This window comes from Triticum aestivum, chromosome 7D, assembly GCF_018294505.1.
Source record: "Triticum aestivum cultivar Chinese Spring chromosome 7D, IWGSC CS RefSeq v2.1, whole genome shotgun sequence".
Classification (NCBI taxonomy): domain Eukaryota; kingdom Viridiplantae; phylum Streptophyta; class Magnoliopsida; order Poales; family Poaceae; genus Triticum; species Triticum aestivum.
Window position 1 is genome coordinate 188,466,249 of NC_057814.1, and position 6,000 is coordinate 188,472,248.

Sequence of the window (6,000 nt, forward strand, 5' to 3'; positions counted from 1 at the left end):
CGGAGCAGCAGCAGCTGGGCAAGCGATCGAGCGAGAGCCGGAGTAGCAGCAGCAGCAGCGCGAGCGAGCGAGAGCCGGAGCAGCAGCAGCAGATCCGTCTGGTATGGATGCCGCCGCCGAAGGGGCCTCGCACTGGGGGAGAGCCGCCGTGGAGATGCCGCCCGTGGCGCCGGCTTCAAGGTAGCCGCTCCATGGGGGTGCGGGATGGAGCACCGTCGGCGCCGGGAGGTTGAGCTAAGGAGAAGGTGCGATGCGATGAGTGTACAACCTCTTTGGTGGTGCCGAGTAGGCCTCGGCTTCGTCCGAGGAGTCGGTGAGGATGCTGCGGTTCCGGTGGAGCAGGTTAAGGCGGCGCTATGGGGATGGAGCAGCCGTGATGGACGAGGCGATCATCGGAGCAGCTCCTTGGAGGTGGAGGACGGGGCGGCTGAACCGGCGGGATGACGAGATGGACGACGGATCCTCATCCGGGGAGGTGGACGAGGGACATCGAGCTGTTGCGGTGGACGACGTCATCGCGGAAGAGGCTCCGGCTGGGCAGGAGTGAGGTGGCGGACAAAGGAGGGTGGGGTTTCACGGCTGGAGCGGAGAGGTTATGGCGGCCTGGGATTTCGAATGACAAAAAGGAGGCGATGGGAGGGGGTGAACCATGGCTTAGGGACGCGCTTGTCCAAAATGTAGGGTGTGTTACAAAAGTACCCCCCACCGATTTGAACTAGCGGCCCTTTCGGCTCAAGGTTAGAAGGGGGATTTCGCGTGTCGGGATTTGGCAGCTGGAGGGAGTTTTCGCGCGCGTTGTAATTTCGGGATAGCAAGGCGCGGGTTGTGAAGGCGCCAGTTTTGGGAGCACGATATCTGAATTTTCGGGATATAACAAGGCGCGGGTTGAATTTTAGGGACAAGCTAACGTGTAATATTTTACTTGTACGTACCAAATCAATTCGCACTTCCCTCAACCAAAAAGAAAACGAAAAAATAGAACTATTCACACCACACAAAGAGAGAGTCGTGCCCGTTTTACTATAAAAATGCTATTCAAAGCTACTCCCTCCTTCCATCTATATAGGGCCTAATGCGTTTTTTGATGCTAACTTTGACCAAATATTAGAGCAATAATATATGACATGCAACTTACACAAAGCACACCGTTAAATTCGTCTATGAAAGGTTCTTTCAATGATATAATTTTCACATTGTGCATGTCATGTACTATTTATCTTGTCAATAGTCAAAGGCGGTATTAAAAAACGCATTACGCCCTATATAGATGGAAGGAGGGAGTATGAATCCATGTTATATCCAATTAATTTTTTTCGCTTGTTGTATAATGCATGTAACCTACTCATACCAACATTTTAGTGCATTCGAAATGTCTATACTACCGCTGCAATTCGAACTGAATTTGAATTCGTTTATCTATTTCAATAAGAATCTTTAATCATGATTCTTGCCAACTTCAACCATCATTCGTGTATTACCTTAATAACACACCACATGATTACTATAGAGATAGATATGAACTATGTGTACTCCATGAACTCGAATTCTATTTTTTGAATACACTTGATGTTGATTCCAAATAATAGTACATTTGATGTACTAACTATATATTCATAATCTAAACCATGTTCCATATGTGTACACCGTGTTTATTACACATACTATAGTGCCCCGCCCCCTACATTATGACAAGTATTTAGACCTGAGCTGCAAAAGCCACACATTAGCCCAAATTATGATCAATGTTCCATATATTATACGTTGTACTAGCAAGATGCCCATGCGTTCCACAGAACATCAACATGATCAAGGGGAGGCCTAATTTGCAAATATGGAGAGGGGTGTGGGTATCTTTTTTCAAAATTGCCATAGTTTCCTTCCTATCTGTCAGATATAAATCGGATGGCCTATATTGCAGGATGGCAGGCACACCATCATCAACAACTCCGTTTTTTATAAGAGTAGAGATAAAATATATTATATGTAGTATAACATGTTCATAACCACACCATGTGTATCACCGTTATATATATTCACACATGCGTCGGTTTAAAACACTACGATAAATTCTTCAAATACCCGAATTCGCTTTTTATAATGAAGTATGATCTCTATTCGTCTTTTACACCCACATAATCCTCTTATCTTTGTAGCTAACTAGCGCTAACTTTCTCTTGTGCATGCACACGCCCGTATCCCTCTCACCCTCCCTCAGCATTCTCTAGCTCCATCGCGCAAATTCGTCTTTTCACTTTAGGTCGTTCACCCACGGTGTGTGTAGGCCCCCTAGCTCCTTCTTTACGGCACACATCGATTGATATGTCTCTCCAGCCAGGTGTGCCTAGCACAAAACACAAGCTTCCCCTCTTCTCTTATCACTGTCCATGCCTCACTCCCACCACTCTTTTCATCGATCTCGTACTCGCACACTCCTCCCCCTCGATATAGTATGACTCTCGTACCACCTCCTAGATGCATCCCTCTCTCTCTATCCTTCTCCCCGTGCCTCATTTGCTTCTAACACACACATGCATGTATACCGATCGATCTCCCAACATATACCTTGGTCGACTTTGACTATTACCCCCCATCAATCGACGTACCTCACAAGTTATGTCTCTCCTTTCTCTAACAAAGGACGATTGATCTTCCTATGTAGTTATGTCTGCTTACCACAGCCATATCGCCCCCTCATAATTCGTGCATGCCTCCTGACCCGTCTCTCACACGCACGTGCACAGACAGGCAGCCATCCCCTCTCTTATTGATATTGCAGGCGTGCCCTCCGGTTGTCTAGCAAGCCTATCCCACCATTTGTTAGAAGCAACTCCACTACCACCCCCTCCAACACTCTAGCTCTGTCTCTCTCCCAACCTTATTCCTATCCTACACATATGTATGGATGACGATCGATCTCCCTTAATACATGAGGTAGGCCTCTCTCCTCCTCCACACATATACCAGCCATCGTACCTCTATAGTTAATTAGGCCTCCCTCCCCCCACCACACACCGATGGTCGAGCAATGTAGGTAGGTATCCATGCCACAGAGACAAACTGCACCTGTCCCCTCTCACGTTCCAGTAGGCCAGCCACTCTATATTTTGATGTGGGCACACACAAATTCGATGGCACTCTTTATCGATCGCACGCGCGCACACACACACATCATCCCTCTCTTCGATTCTATGGACACCTCAAGCCGATGATACCTCCACTCACTTCTCGTGGATCGCCCCTCTATATATATGATATATCCAGGACTCTATTTCACACACATTGCATATGTTACATTTTTTGATTGACCCCACCCCCCCAAAACTCTCACGAACCCACACACTATCTCTCTCTACGTTTGTATCTCTCTCACACAACCCCACGTAGGTGGTGTACGTATACAAGAAGAGAATAGGTGCACCGTGCGCGTACTCACGCTTCGTGCCCAGCCACACCCGCGCGGGTACACGGTGGAGCTCATTTCTGTGCGAAATGGCATTCCACATGCTAATTTGAATGCGTGTAGCGGTTGTTTACCTACGGAGGTCGTGTACCACGCGTGCACGAAACAAAGTTCGACTTGATGCGTTGGCGCGTTATTTGTAAATAAAGTTATATCGCTCAATGGCACGTACACAATGGAGCCTGCCTGCCTGGTTTGTCTCTCTTCAGAGTATGTCACATAAGGCTGCGGTGGCCCTCTCGCTCTCTCACCGTTGGTCACTGATCCGGCCGCATCCCGTCTGCCGGCGAAAAGGGAGGACGTGCATCGTTTCTCCGTTCGACGGCGCCGAGGCAGCACGATGCGATCTGCGGTACACGCCGTTCTCTCTGACCAAGCTCCGGCGTGGTAGGGCCTACACCACCTGCTCGCTGCCACAGTATGGGCAGATTCCGCCCGCCGCCGCTCACCTAGTTACATCCCGACGACCTCCAGGTATCCCCTCCGGCCTTGCTCCACTGCTCGTCTTCCCACGTCGCTGCATGTGGATCTTCCATAGTTCTTTGCCCAAAACGTAGCTTGTCCAACGTGCTTTCCATATTGCAATCTCGTTGGCACACCTTTTTAGACAAACACAACCGTGTTGTTATCTTCCCTTAGGACAAGGAATATGCTTCTTTTTTGTCGTCGCATGTGTCATCAACTGTTATTGGCCAGTAATTGTTTCCTTTCTACCTCTTTTTTGCAACCAGGGCTATCCATTTCACCTTGTCTATTGCGACCTTTTGGTGAACTGCACAAATCACTTTTTTCTTAAGAGTGTTTTGTGCAGTTCTACCAAAATGTCACATGGGCAACGTCTCTACATTTCAGTGCGAATGCACAAAGGGAGACTGGTTTTGCTCTATCCTCCTCATCCAACTCCCAGCCTAATCTTCTCTAACTAGTTAGTCTTAAGAGAGACTGCAAAGGTGACCGGCTTCTATTTTGTGTTTATTGTTTCATCAACAGTCCTCTATTATCGTAATCATACTTAATATCTTTGGAACAGGGACGCTCGGCTCTATTTTAGTGGAACTGCACAAAATGATCGGAATTTTGCATGCTCCAGACAACTACTTTTTTCCCAACATGCCTTGTTGATTTAGACAGATCTGGGGGGACATTGCTGCCAATGTAAACATGGATCAATTTTAATTTAACACCTTCTCACAACTTTGTCTTCAATTGTGATGTAAATATTAGCTCTGATTAGCAAGGAAGTTAGTTTTTTATTGTTTCCGAAAGAGCATCGATGGCAAGACACACGAAAGAAAAGCTGAAAGCTCACACCATTGTACAATTTCATGTCGCTGGAAAATTATTTGTATAGTAGGTCAATTATGTAAACAAATGCTGGAAGCTTCATAGCATTGCCAGAAGCCTCTTCGGCATCCGGGTCCATGTGCCATGCACAAAATTATACTCCTTCGTTCCTAAATATTTGTCTTTTTACAAATTTCAAATGGGCATATTTTAGAGTGTAGATTCACTCATTTTGCTACGTATGTGTACTACCTCCGTTCCTAAATATTTGTCTTTCTAGAGATTTCAACAAGTGAGGTCATACGGAGCAAAATGAGTGAATCTACACTCTAAAATATGTCTATATACATCCGTATATAGTAGTCCATTTGAATGTCTATAAAGACAAATATTTGAGTAGTCACGCGTTGAAATCTCTAGAAAGAAAATACTTCAGAGTATATTTAAGAACACTACAAAAAAAAGACACATCCGTGACATTTTGGGCCGAACGAAATTTTTTCTATCATACATATGACACTTCTATGACGATAATTGTGACAAAACCCGGTATCATCATAGATGTGGTGGGCTCCTACTTCTATGACAAAAAATTATGACAGAAAATGGGCTTTTCGTCCTGGTCGGGCCGGAGACGCAGCTGCATGACATTCTTTGGGCCGTCCATGACGGAAAAACCGTGGTAGAAGCGAGGGGGAGGAAAATTTCGGGGAGTTCCCGGTTACGGTGGGAGGTCGGGGGCCGAGCGATGCGCGTTTCTCTCGTACACGTACGCGCGTGTGTGCGAGGCGTTGGCTCTAACTGAACCCGAGCAAGGCGTTGGGCTCTAACTGAACCCGAGCGATTGCACTGCAGGCTACGCGTTACTGAACCCGAGCGATCTATCGATGGCTGTTAACTGAACCCGATCGAGCGATTCCTTCGCTACTACTGCTAACTGAAGCCGATCGATTGGATGAATAGTGAGCGTTGCCGGGGGGTGGGGTGGATGAGCAGTGAGCGGTGGCGTTGCCTCTGGATGAACAGGACCCCGTGGTGTGGAGTGCTGGGTGAACAGTAGACGGTGGAGGGGTGCCCGTGGAGGGGTGGTTGAACAGGACCCCGTGGTGTGGAGGGCTGGATGAACAGTAGACGGTGGAGGGGTGCCCGTGGAGGGGTCGTTGGACAGTAGCCGGTGGAGTAGCGCGTGGTGGAGGCTGGATGAACAGGAGCCCGTGGAGGCTGGAGGAGGTCGACGGTGGAGATGAACAGTATCC